Genomic DNA, 15,401 nt, shown 5'->3' with positions numbered 1-15,401 from the left:
ATTTTTCAGGTTGTCTCTTCACACTTTTGATTGCTTATTTAGGATGCTTCTTCTTTCTTGATCCTAAGCATTCATCCTCAGATTCTTCTTGAGGTATTCTAGACCCTTCTGGATGGCTCTTTGACAGGACCTAAGAGGACTCCATGCCTGCTCTCTCTCCTTCTCAGTGTAGATGAGCCTAGGAAATACTCATGTCCACTGGAGCTCATAGTTCTGGAAGTGTGGGTAGATCCCAGAGCAGTTGCTTCTGTTTGCTTCCAAAGACTGCCTTAATTTTGGGTTTTAATCAAGCACCATTTTGGAATGTCTTAAGAGTACATTTTAAGTTCTCTTAGTGTTCTCTCAGAAGCCCCTTACTAAGGTTGAAGTGAAGGACATGGCAGCCTCTTAGACCACAGAGTGTGGCAACAGCTCTTTCCTAGGACACCTCTGCACATATTCCTTATCTTTCCCCACTCAGATCCTATTTAATAATTGATGGGAAGATGTGTAGTAATGTCTAGGAAATATATCTGAAAAATTTCTGCCTTATATGTATAATAATCTGATTTTAAATTTTTTTACACAGGATATCTTGGTAGCTTGTGGATACCTCGGTTTAAATATCCTGTTAAAATCTCATCTTATTTCCTTGATATATCTTGATTTAAAAAGAAAAAAGAAAGAGAAATAAGAATATTTTGTGGTACGTGAAAAAATATGTGAAATTCAAGTTTCTGTATCCATTAATATATTCTGATGGGAACACAGCCATGTTCTTTTCTTTACATGATGTCTACGGCTGCTTTCAGGCAACAACACCAAAGTTTAGTTGAGACAGAGAGCTTATGGCCTGTAAAGCCAAAAATATTTATTATCTGGCCACTTACAGGAAAAAGAAAATCACCTACCCCTATGCAAAATATTGAAGTTAAAGTCCTTACAAAGAAATGTCTTCAACAAAGTTGAAGGTTGATTCTGTTAATATTCCTGTTGGGGAAAATATAATGGTTACAAATTGGACGGAGTTTCAAACAGGAAATATAATAAAGAAGTAAGCCAAAGGAAAAGTGATTGTTATATGAGGGATTAATTCAGCAACCCTAATTAATCAAGAATCGAAATGTAAAGATAAAAAAGGAGCATGTCTTCATCATCTATAACATTCTAAGTTTCTGAAAACATTGATATAGGATATTTGTAAGTTGTTTAATAAATAACTAGTTAAAGTTGTTTATTTATTAGTTGTTTTTCTAAAAGTAAAAAATGGGATTTTCCCTGATCTCCCATAGTCTCTCAATTGGTCTTTTTACATGTTTTTATATACATTTTAAAATTATGACTGAACGTAATTCCCAGTTCTGAGTTCGGTTTTGGAGATTTTATCATCTTCTTATGTGTTTTGTCAATATATCAAAACATCATAGTTTTTTTACTGTGGGCCATACAGAAATATCTCAAAATTTATTCTCCATGTTAAGTATTTTTTATGACCATTTGACAATTCTGATTTGTGGAAAAGTATGGAAAAAGATAAAGAATATCAAAATTTTATTCATTTTTTGTGAAACATCAAAAGTATTAAATATGACATCATTGGACTTTATCTTATATCTTTAGAAATACATGTGTTACATACCAGATAATTAGTTCAGCAAACATTTAGTTTTTATTTCTTACGTATTTTAGCACATTTGTTGACACTACAAAGCTGAACAAGAAGTGGTACCTGTGTTATGTGCATCGTTCTGGTTTAAGCAGGAGTTTTATAGTTATACATTCTAGTACTCCATCATGAAGTATGCCAACCAAGGATAAAGTATTGATTTTTAAAAAAAATGGAAGAAAGAAAAACTACCAGCACATTTACTGAAGATGTGAAGATGAACAAAATGCATTTAACCTTCAGGTTAATGATTTGAATTAATTCCATTGGCTTTGGTGCTTTTAAACAAGTTCAGCTCATTTCAATTTAACAGCCTGGAATATCACAAGCACTGTGGAAATTAAAGAATATTCATGGACCCCACTCCCCAGGAGCTCATAGTCTACTGAACCTGTTGTCCAGAGGCTATCAGGATCCATTAAGCACGGCAGATCAGACTGGCCTTGCTGGACTAAGCACAGAACCACCAGTCTAAAGGTTCCAACTAAAACCTCAGAGCCAATACATAGCTGATATGGACTCTGTACAAGAGCACATTTTCTAGTAAACTCTAATAATATAGAAAACAAAATATATTGTTGAGTAAATACATATATTAAACAAAACACTACTTTTTTAAAACAAAAAAGGTCATATAACAAGAAATCCCTCTTTTTAAATTTTCTCTTTCTGTTGGGAATGGTGAAGTCTGCACTGAAGATATTCAGGTTGGCTCAGGAGTCTTTATGCCATAGATGACTGGGGAAATGTGAACAGGATCTTCATTACTGACATATGAATGGGGCTCAGTGACACAAAGAATAATACCTGGGTAGAACCCCAAATCACTTATCGATTGGCTCCAAGGTTCCCTTTGGAATCTTTAGGCCAGGTGGTTCTGTGCTCAGTCCCAACAACACAAGTCTGATCTGCTTAGTGTAGTGGGTCCTGATAGCCTCTGGAACACAGGCTAGTGAGGAGAAGCAGACTAAGGATTCCTTAACTGCCTTGAAAGCTAGGGGTAATCATGTTTTGGTATTTTTTTTCTCTCAACACCTTCTCCATTCTCTAGTACCTCAAGAGAATGGGGGCCAGGCCTCTGCACTCCTTCAAAATCTGACCACTTAGAAGGGTTTTTGCAGAAAAATCTGGATTGATCCCACACACACTTCTTAGTCCTTTGACCTCTTCCTCTAACAAGTTCTGACCTTAAAATTACCATATCAGTTATTGGTTACTTTGCCTCTATTGAAATGTGACGGAGTCAGCAGACGCCCTGTGCATTGATCCAGTTACTCTTCAGGACTTTGGCTTTGACTTCTTGCTGTGGCTCTCTGGTATTTGATGTCACCCTGTGCCATCGATCCACATCATTCTGAATTTAAAACCCTGCTCCATCACTTGCTCTGTGCATTCACTTCCCCTGAACTATAAAGAGAATGAAAATCCGTGTCTCAAAAATTACCTGTAGTAATCATACCTACCTGCTAGTCATGTAGTTAAATTGAGAAATTCAATTCAGCTCAGGAGAGACAGGGTCCAATATTATAGGTCCAACCTCATATAACCTTAGCTCTTGATAAGTCACAGCCTAGGCCATGGACCTTCCCCCCTGAGAATCTTCCCATGTGCACCCTTCACTCCAGGAGACATGTATTTCTGTAGACCAGAGAATGCTTAGTCCTTTGACATGTAAGTGATGGTCCTGATTTGGTGTCTGGCCATGTGATATTTTGTCTCTCTGGAAGCTTCTCTTGTTTTGAATTAGACAATTAGTTAACCAGATTATATCACTTGTTGCAGACCTATTTCATGGCAAGGGTTTTATGGAGAATGCCATTAATTGATGGTCAGAAGGCTTCCTAGGCTCCAAATCTCTCTTCCACACATTTTTGTCTCCATCACACCATGGTTCCCTGTTCTACTGCCTACTTTAACACCTGCTCTTTCCCGTGACATGTAGAATGTGGGCACCTTTTTGACATCCTACAGAAAGGAGACCAGAAGGCCCAGAGGGAAGCACCCACAGCACAGCAGCTGCTGAGGTAAGCCGAGACCTGTGTGGCACTGGGACCCAGTCTAAGGACCCAGGTGGAAGGGAATTGCCCACATCCCAGCAGCCGCAGAGGTGAGCAGAGACCCTTGTGGCCCTGGGGCCCAGTGTAAGGTCCTGGGAGGAAGGGAAGTGCACACAGACCAGCTGGAACCCAGGTGAGCCGAGACCTGTTCAACACCAGGGGCTCAGTCTACAGCCATGGAAATATGGAACAGGAACAAAGGTGATATAATGTAGATCTGCCACACCTTCTGTCACCACAAGTACAGTTCACCACTGCAGTAGCAGCCAAGGCCACCGTACAGGCAACCTGCCACCCACTTGACTACATTGATATAAGAGTCACCAGTAGAGCCTGCAAATAGAGGAGGAAGTTTTTGCCCTCATAGCAAAACCCAGAGTAACAGAAGAAGCAAATCCTCTACCAGATGACCAAACATCAATGAAAAATACTAGAACTACAGATAAACAAGACAATATGACACCATCAAGGATACACTATACAGTAATGCTCAAATTCCAGACCCCATAGAACAGGGAATCCTTGAAATGTCTGAAAAAGAATTCCAAGCAATGATCTTAAGAAAGCTTGAAGAAATAAAAGACTAAATTAGAGAACACAAGGAAACAATTTTAAAAATCCAGAATATGAAGGAGGAAATTTACAAAGACATTAATATCTTTAAAAAGAATGTGGCAGAACACCTAGAAATGAAAGATTCACTCAGTGAAATAAAAAAAAAAAAAACCTAACAAAGAGTTTGAGCATCAGACTAGAGCAGGAAGAAGAAAGAATTTCAGATCTCGAAGATGGTCTTTTCAAATAACTCAGGCAGACAAAAAAAAGGATAAAAGAGTTAAAAATAATGAAGAAAGTCTAGGAGAGATTCTACCTCAAGAGTTCTAACCTCTGAATTGTGGGTATTCCAGAAGGGGAGGAGAAAGGGAAAGGTATTGAAAACCTCTTCAAGGAAATAATAACAGAAAATTTCCCAGGTGTAGGGAGACATGCAGACCTTCAGATCCAGGAAACTCAAAGGTCCCCAAACAGGTTCAATCCAAAAAGATCCTCCCCAAGACACATATACTCAAATTTGCAAAGCTGCAAGACAAAGAGAGAATTCTAAAAGCAGCAAGAGAAAACTGTCAAGTCATCTATAAGGGAACCCCCATCAGACTAACAGCAGACTTCTCACCTGAAACCCGACAGGCCAGAAGGAAGTGGAATGATATATTCAAAATACTAAAAGAAAAAAAAATTGCCAGCTATGAATTTTTTTACTCAGCAGGGCTCCCCTTCAGAAATGAGGGAGAAATACTGTATTTCCCAGACAAACAAAAGTTGTGGGAGTTCACCACCACATGACCAGCCCTGCAAGAAATTCTCAAGGGAGTCCTGCATCTGGAATCTGAATAATGATGATCACTATCATAGATACACAAAGAAAAGCAAAACATGCCATTAAAACAAAAATGCCGGTGAGAAAGGGTAAGACTTCAAATTATACTACAAAGCTGTAGTAATCAAAATAGCATGGTACTGGCATAAAAATAGAAACCTGGACCAGTGGAGCAGAATAGATAACACAGAAATCACCCATCAGGCTTACAGCCATCTGTTACTTGACAGAAGCAACAAAAATCTACATTGGGGAAAAGACTGCCTCTTCAAAAAGTGGTGCTGGGAAAATTGGATATCCATATGCAGAAGAAGGAAACTAGACAAGATCTCTCACCATATACTAAAATCAAATCAAAATGGACTAGAGACTTAAATATGAGACCTGAAAATGTAAAATTACTAAGAGAAAATTTAGGTGAAACACTTCAGGAACTAGGTCTAGGCACAGGCTTTATGAGCCTGAGCCCAAAAGTACAAGCAGTTAAAGAAAAAATAAACAAATGGGACCATATCAAACTAAAACGCTTCTGCACAGCAAAGGAACCAAGAGAGTGAAACAACAACCTACAGAATGGGAGAAATTTTTTTCTAAATATGCATCCAACAAGGGATTAATATCCATAATATACAAAGAACTCAAGCAATTACACAGTAAAAAAAACAAGGAACCCAATTTAAAAATGGGCAAAGGAACTGCATAGACATTTTTCAAAGGAAGACATACAAATGGCCAACAGGTACATGAAAAAATGCTCAACATTACTAGTCATCAGGTAAATGCAAATTAAAACCACACTGTGATATCATCTCACCCTAGTTAGACTGGCTATAATCAAAAAGACAGAGAATAATAAATGCTGGTGAGGGTGTGGAGAGAAGAGAACCTTCCTACACTGTTGGTGGGACTGTAAATTAGTACAACCACTATGGAAAACAGTATGGAGATTTCTCAGATAACTACAGGTAGATCTTCCATATGATCCAGCAATCTCACTTCTGGGTATATACCTAAAAGAATGGAAATTATCATGTCGAAGGGATACCTGCACTCCCATGTTCACCATAGCTCTGTTCACAATAGCCAAGATATGGAACCAGTATAAATGTCCATCGATGGATAATTGGACAAGGAAACTGTGGTATATATACACCCTGGAATACTACTCTGCCATAAAAAAGAATGAAATACTCCTATCTGCAACAACATGGATGAGCTTGGAGAAACTTACATTGAGTGAAATAAGCAAAGCAGAGATGGATCAATACTGCATATACTCAGTCATAAGTGGGAACTAAGAGAGAAAGAAGGAAGGAAAGAAAAACCACAGTGGTGTGTTAGACTTGCAGAGGGAGAGATACAAAGTGGAGTGGGAAAGGGGATGGGGAGGGAGGTCAGGGATAACTGAGGGAATAATTGGGTGGGGGACATGGGGTATAATCACAGTTTGTGGTAATGGACATGCTGTCAGTGTGGATCTGGCCATCACATCTTAGGCATTAGTGGTGGCAATTTGCTTTGTACCCCATGAATATTCATAACCAATAAAAAAGAGAGAACTGAGCACACCTAGTATAAATCAATATTACTGATTACAAATGACATGTCTATTCATTATAGCAGATACCTCAGCTCTTTGACAACATTTTAAAGCTGTTAATTCAAATGACTGAATATACTCAACAGGAAAATAACTGCATTGTAGATTATCATCCTCTTATTCAGTCAGAAAGTATTTACTGAATCCCGGCTACATGTACATACTGTCTCACTATGGATGTATTTTGAATTATACAATGAGTACAATCCTTTAAAAAGTGTATATCTTTAAAGTGTTGTAAAACTTCTTCAATTTTAAATGTATTAGGGGAGTTTTCTAATAAAAGAAGTCGTTTATGAAAAAGACAAAAAATAAAAATACTTACCTTAAAAAAAAAGAAAAAAGAAAGAAAGAAAGGAGGCCAGATGTCTCTACACCCTCTCAAATGTTATCTGAACAGGAGATAGCACTTTTTCTTTGAAGATTTAAAGTATTCTGTCTCAGAAGAAAATCTATTCTCATTTACATGTACTTTAGTTTAATAATGATGGTTAATCAACTTAAAACCATGGTCCTTCAAATCAAAAAGAAAATAAGAAGAGGGAGTACATTTTTTTTCAATAAAATTTAACTTAGAGAATGAAGATAAAATCATGTTGTTCCAACTACTTATATCATCTTTATCTGACTCACTGCAGGAGGATTTAATTTGAAAAGATAAAATGTATTGTGTTAATAGTGGGTCTTTTGGTATTTGACAAAGGAAAGAAGTCACTAATGAGAAGCTTATCTTTCCTAGAGGTTAATTCTCAAGTGGAGACACTTACAGACTGAAGCTCAGTCTTTGTGTCTTTATAACCAGGACTACTTCCCTTTCAAAAAACACTCAATTTAAGTAATGTAAAAAGTATTAGTCAAAGTCATAGAACACAGGTGTAACTTCTTGACAAATTCATTGAAGTGTTGATGAATGAAAGTGTAACTACAATCTATGGTAAAAAGCTTTACTTCTTTTTTTCAATTTTCATCATTTTTTCCTAAACAAATTTACTGTTACAATTAGTGGAAAAATAAGGACAATTTGTATTTTATTTTTTACAGATTTTGATCATTTGCAAATTGTCCTGGGGAAAAAAAACACATTGCATTTTTAAAAAGAAAAACACAATAAGTATGTTCATTAAGTGGTTACAGTGTGAGGGAGAGAGTGTGTGTATATGTGTGTATGGATGTGTATGTGTGTATGTGTGTGTGCATGCAGGCATGTACAGTGTAGAGGATTGAATCACATCTCCTTCCTACTAGCCAAGAGCCCTAGAAATGTGGTATCTATCGCAAAGTATCCTTTTTCCCTGAGAAATAAGAGGTATGGAGCTGGGGACTGGATCCCTCTCCCACAGCCAGACATACGCCCAGCACCTCAGGGCCATTCCTGGGGGCCTGGGGTATGGAGCCAGGGAACAGATTCCCCTCCCACAACCAGGCACACTGCCAGCACCTTGAGGACCCACCCGGGGACCTGAGGTACAGAACCAGGGATTGGATCCCCTCCCACAACCAGGCACACTGCACCAGTGCCTCAGTGCCCACCTGGGGACCTGTGGTATGAAGCTGGGGTCCAGACCCCCCTCCTAGAACCAGGCACACTGTGCCAGCACCTCAGGGCCCACCTGGGGCCCCAAGGCATGGATCGAGGGACCAGACACTCCCCACAATCAGACACACTACCAAGGAGCATGCCAAAAACATCACCTTCATGTGGGTGGCCCACCACAGCCACCACAATAACCATGGCTGCTGCAAAAGTGGCTAGACATCACAACCACCATGCAGATGGTCCACCAGCCACCGGAGTGCATTGACAAAAGGAGAGTCACCAGCAGAGATAAAGAAAAGAAGAGGATCTCTCTTTCCACAAAGCCCATTTCAGAGTGACAGAAGATGCATCTGCTCTATGATAACATTGGGGGACCTGATCACATCTCTCAGCATTGGACAGATCTTCTAGGCAACAAATCAACAGAGTAACCATTATTCTTTCAGAAGGAGAGAAGAAATCTAGGGTAATTAAAGGGGGTAAGGGGGGGTAGGGGGTGGGAGAGGGGGATGGGGAGAGATTGGACAAGGGGCATAAAGAATAATTATGATTTGTTGCAATATATATGTTAGGAATATCGATTTGATCAACATATCTCAATGTTCAATGCCAAAAATATGTATAATCAATTTTGATTCAATAAAAATTAAAAACTAAAGAAAAAAATAAAAAGAAAAAATAATTAGTATGTTCTTTAAGTGGTTCCAGTGTGAAGGAGAGAGAGAGCATGTGTGTATGGGTGTGCATGCAAGCATGTAGGGTGTAGAGGGTTGAATCACATCTCCTTCCCACCAGCCAAGAGCCCTAGAAATGTGTTATCTATTGCAAAGTATCCTTTTTTCCTGAGAAATAAGAGGATTACAACTAGTGGCAAAAATATTCACAGGTAAATATAGTTACCTCATTTGCCCAGTTAAAAGATAAGATTATTGGCCTAATTTAGAGTATACTTCCACTAGGCTGTGGCTAGGCTTTCATGGGACATTAATGATCTACAATGCACTAAAAGTTTTTCATAGAGTTTTTTGTTTGTTTGTTTCCTACTGGTGTTTGTGCAGGATTCTAGGTGAGATGGGGAGAATTACTAAGAAATAGACAATTATCTGCCCCATAGTGTTTAAACCTACAGCCAATTGTCTATTCATTATATATGGTAAAAGATCACACAATAAAAAACAAATGAACATTAACAGATGAATTAGGAGGCACCTGCTTACACTCAGTTATACAGTTTGTTTAATTCATTGAAATTTATGCTTCTGTAAAGTTGTTTGAGTTCCTTGTATATTCTGGATATTAATCCTTTGTCAGATGTATATTTTGCAAATATTTTCTCCCACTCTGTTGGTTGTCTTTTAACTCTGTTAATTGTTTCTTTTGCTGTGAAGAAGCTTTTTAGTTTGATATAATCCCATTTGTTTATTTTTCCTTTGGTTGCCCGTGCTTTTGGGGTCGTGTTCATGAAGTCTGTGTCCAGTCCTATTTCCTGAAGTGTTTCTCCTATGTTTTCTTTAAGAATTTTTATTGTTTCAGGGTGTATATTTAAATCCTTAATCCATTTTGAGTTGATTTTAGTATACGGTGAGAGGTATGGATCTAGTTTCATTCTCCTGCATATGGATATCCAGTTATCCCAGCACCATTTGCTGAAGAGGCAGTCCCTTCCCCAGTGAATAGGCTTGGTGCCTTTGTCAAAGATCTGATGGCAGTAAGTGCGTGGGTTGATTTCTGGATTCTCTATTCTATTCCATTGGTCAGTGTGTCTGTTTTTATGCCAGTACCATACTGTTTTGGTTATTATAGCTTTGTAGTATAGCTTAAAGTCCGGTAGTGTTATGCCTCCAAGCAACCCAATTAAAAAATGGGCAAAAGAGCTAAGTAGGCATTTCTCTAAGGAAGATATACAAATGGCCAACAGACATATGAAAAAATGCTCAACATCACTCAGCATCCGGGAAATGCAAATCAAAACCACACTGAGATACCACCTAACCCCAGTTAGGATGGCTAAAATCCAAAAGACTCTGAACGATAAATGCTGGCGAGGTTGCGGAGAAAAAGGAACTCTCATACATTGTTGGTGGGACTGCAAAATGGTGCAGCCTCTATGGAAAATGGTATGGAGATTCCTCAAACAATTGCAGATAGATCTACCATACGACCCAGCTATCCCACTGTTGGGAATATACCCAGAGGAATGGAAATCATCAAGTCGAAGGTATACCTGTTCCCCAATGTTTATCGTAGCACTCTTTACAATAGCTAAGAGCTGGAACCAGCCCAAATGTCCATCATCAGATGAGTGGATATGGAAAATGTGGTACATCTACACAATGGAATACTACTCAGCTATAAAAACGAATGAAATACTGCCATTTGCAACAACATGGATGGACCTTGAGAGAATTATATTAAGTGAAACAAGTCAGGCACAGAAAGAGAAATACCACATGTTCTCACTTATTGGTGGGAGCTAAAAATTAATATATAAATTCACACACACACACACACACACACACACACACACACAACCGGGGGGGGGAAGATATAACAACCACAATTACTTGAAGTTGATACGACAAGCAAACAGAAAGGAGATTTTTGGGGGGGTGGGGGGGAGTGAGAAGGGAGGGAGGTTTTGGTGATGGGGAGCAATAATCAGCCACAATGTATATCGAGAAAATAAAATTAAAAAAAAAAAAAAGAAATTTATGCTTCTGGATCATAGATTTGTGTATTGTGAAAAAAACTTAAATTTAGTCTTTCTGAGAAATTTAAATTTAAAATAATAAATTACTTAATTTGGCATTAACTGTTAGTCTATACAGTGGTCATTATGGAATTAATTACATAATTGTGTATTGTGCCCAGTAGGAAATATTGAACTTCCTACTACAAGTTGGAAAGTCTCTGGACTAGATGATTTCAAGCTCCCCTTGCAGCTGTTCTGTCCTCACAATCCAGAATTCTAAGCTGATCTCTCTTACCCACAGTTCAAAGGAGGCTGATCATAGCACTGCATTTAGAAAACAGGCATACAGGATGGAAAACAACAAGCAATATCTGTTCAATATTAAAACCTAGAGAGACAAAAAGCATTAAATGTCATATATGCTATAGACATTCTATAAATATTTATTGGAAAGAATTGTTGTAAAAATTTACATGCATAAATATTGGATACAGTCCACTGTGAGATAAAATTTTACTACCATGACACTGGATGATGCAAAGAGAAGAATAATGCCTCTAGGGCTTCAGAGAGACTTGGGTTTGACATTTGTTAGCAAGGTTTTCTGGGGCAAGTTACACTATTCACCTGCAAGCTTAGATATTCTCAACATTACAATAGGGATGATAAGGCTTGTTTCATAGAATTGGCATGAAGGGGAAAATGAGATAGCATATAGAAAGTACCCTGCCCAAAGTTAGTGCTCAAAAATATTAGTTTGCTGTTGTTGTTATTATCTAGAGTACAAACCTGTTTACACACACGTGAAAGCAACACGACGTTGCACCTGTTTTCCTGTCTTTCTCTTCATTGAATGAGTATATCACACTTTTTGCAACCAAAACACTCACAGATGATTTGCAAATGGTCATATCTTGTAAGAATAATCTTGCCAGAATTACAACCTTTCCTGTCCATAGCTGTTGCTCTTCCTTTCTCCATTCTATAAAGTGGGCTTAGAACTTTCTACACTGGGTTAAGGGGGAAAGAAGCACCCTGTGCAAGCATCAAACCCAATTTATCCTTGCTCAATTCTCCTGAGCTTCTTTTTCCAACAAGCATCCTTCAAGGCATTTCATTATTCACTGAGATAATTATTTCAAATATCAAAAACTGCATAATAAAATAAGAAATTCCTTATTTTTAGCAATCTCACTCTGGCTCTACTACAAAGGACAGACTGAGGCAGGGAAAATGTGGAGGCAGAGAGAAGTGGTTTGTTAGAACACTACAGATGAAACGTAATGAAGTCCTGAACAAAGATAGGAGACGCCAGAGGAATGTGAAAAAAATTCTTCCCCAACTTACTGGACATGAATTTATGCAAAAAGGAGTTCAACCCACTGCCATATCCCTAAGAATTAAGTGAAAATGTATGCTTCCGCATGTGGTGTGAGCTACCAAGAGAGAGTAGAAAGGATCTTTAAATCATGTTGCCAGACCAGAAATAATGGTTTCTGTGGATTATGAGCAGAATTGCTCAGAGATTTCAGATGAATTGGATTTTCATTTCTTAACAATCCCCTAATGACTCACAGCCTTGTGGTGGCCAAATTCTGCCATTCTGGAAATCATGTGCTCTGTCTTCTGAGCACAAACATAAAATCATAGCTCTATGAATAATTGGGAAATGTTGTTCAGGCTCCTAAAAACAATAGTTGTAACGTATTGGGCACCTCCTGTTTACCAAATGCTTATGTACCCAGAGGACAAATTTATAAGCTGCAATTAGTTCCATCCCTACATAAGAAAACTGAGACTCCAAATGCTAGAATGCAGGAGTAACTTCCTTGGGATTACGCATTCAGTGATCGGCTGAGTTAGAAGTGAGACCAGGCTGTGTCTGATTGCAAAGCTGCTTCTCACAGCACCATGCCATTGTCCCTGTATAAAGAATTACATATATATGTCCAATTTTACACAGCCACTAAAATTACATAATAGAAATGAATATATTGACATGCAGTGATATTGCCAGTACTTATTGAAAAAACTTGATTACAAAACTTAATAACATAATTTTTGTAAAGCAGAAAACAACAAAACAAAACAAACACATGTGTATGGATGCATAAAAATTTGACTGACAGGATGGACACCAACATATTTAGAAGTTAATAGGTAATAAAATGGTAAGTGACTTTTTTTGTTGTTCTAAAATTTCTAATTGTTTTCAATGATCCTATATAGTTTGCATTATACAAAATGATAATTTTATGTACTTTAAAAGTGTTTTATTGTATATACATTTCCTATTATTATTTTTAATCATTATTAAACAATAAATATCTACTTTTTAGTTAAACTATTTTATTTTGAAATAATTGTATATTCACATGTAACTGAAAAAAAATACCCTTTAAAAAACTTTGTACACTTTACACAGTTTTCCCTAATGACAACATCTTGCAAAACTATAGTACAATATCACAGACAGGATAATAGCATTTATATAATCAACAGATCCTATTCAGATTTCCCCAGACCTCTACTCTTTTGTGTATTTGTGTGTGTACAGTCATGCGCAGTATAACTACATGTCAGAAAATGATCGGCAGTGCTTTTGTATGATTATAAAGGCTGCACCGTGCAGCCCAAGTGTGTAGGAGGCTATACCATCTAGTTTTGTGTAAGTACACTCTATCATGTGTGCACATCAACGAAATCACCTAGCAATGCATCTCTCAGAATGTGTCCCAGTCTTTAAGCAATGCATTACTGTGTGTGTTTAGTTCGGTGTCATTTTACCACACAGATAGATTCCTGTGCCCACCACCATATAAACACACACAGTAGTTCCATCGCCACAAAGACCCCTGTGTAGCCCTTTTGTAACCACACCCACCCCCCTTCTGCCACTCCCTATCCTTGTCCATAATCCCAGCAAGCACTCATTTAATCCCCACTTCTATAATTTTGTCATTTCAAGAGCCTTATGTAAATGGATTACATATTAATTACATATTAATTATGTCAACGGAATTAAGTAATTAGGTATGTGACATTCTGGAATTGGCTTTTTCACTTGGCATACTTCCTTAGAGACTAATCAAAGCTGTTTCACGTACCCGCAGACCATCAAACCCTATTCATTGCTGAGCCAGTGCTCCACTATATGGAGACACCACAGCTGGATTGTTCATTCTCCCTCTGAGGGGCATCTGGGTCATCTCTAGTTTAGGGCTATTATGATAAAGTTACTTTGAACATCCGTGTACAGGGTTTGGAGTAAACATAAGGTAACATTTCTTTGGGATAAATGCCCAAAACTGCAATTGCTAGTTGTACGGTAATTGCATGTTTAGGTTTTTAAAAAGCTGCCAGACTTTTTCCAGTGACTGTACTATTTCACATTCCCACCAGCTATGTATGAGGACCCAGTTTCTCCTCATCTTCACCAGCATTTTGCATTGTCACATTTTTATTTCAGTCATTCTGTTAGTGTGTAGTGACATATCATTGTAGTTTTCAAATTATTTTAAGATAAACAAATTACAGAGTTCCATTCTAGCAAAAGAGAGGAATAATTGATGCTTTCATACAGTGCTTTTTGTCAGGTTAATTCCCTTTGACATAGTAAATCCACTTCTTGGAATGTACCCTACAAATAAGAACAGAGATCTCCCTCATTCTCATTCCAAACTCAAGTCGCCTTCTGATATTTAGGATGACAGGACAGTTTGCCAATATTTAAGGACAGTTCAAATCATGGTCATTCAGCCTCCCCATGTTCCAGACAGTTCTCTGTTTTAGTCCAAATGAACAAATTGTCTTTCTGGCCCACAGGTCAGCATCTTCAGGTCAATCCATGTGAAGCTGTCTTAGAGATGGATTTGAGCTGGGTGTACTGACGAGTCAAGCTTCTGAGAACCCACACGAAGGCAAGACCCAGGATCTCAGAAATCTTTCCATAATGTTCATGACAACCAGTCCGTCTCCTGAGGCATGCTTAACATTTATGTAGGCATTCAATTGGCAACTTCTGCAAGAATTATGCAAATTTATAGGCAAATCTTCCATATAGAGAAACTTGATTTCCATAGATATGATCTCAGAGTCTGGATTCTTTTTAAATCAAAACTCTCCTTCCTTGAAACTAAGATTGGCTCAGATTTAGATCCTGAAAATGTTTATGATCTTATTAGGCATAAAATTAATGGGATAAGAACAGAGATTATCTGTGTGTTCAAAGTTACTTCTCACTGAGAAAGATGCAAGAAACTTCACTCATTTTCTTTAAGTGAGATTAAAAGAAAAATTAAAATAACGCATTTAAAATTCTCTCTCTCTCTCTCTCTCTCTCTCTCTCTCTCTCACACACACACACACACACACACACACACACAAATGGAGGAGGATTAAATATTAGATTATTTCTATTAGAAGTAAAGTACAAGCCCATAAATAATTCATTACCTTGAGCATCAAATATATTCAACCCAAATTTGCCAGA

This window comes from Cynocephalus volans, chromosome 14, assembly GCF_027409185.1.
Source record: "Cynocephalus volans isolate mCynVol1 chromosome 14, mCynVol1.pri, whole genome shotgun sequence".
Taxonomy (NCBI): Eukaryota; Metazoa; Chordata; class Mammalia; order Dermoptera; family Cynocephalidae; genus Cynocephalus; species Cynocephalus volans.
Note: the sequence above shows the minus strand (reverse complement) of the source record.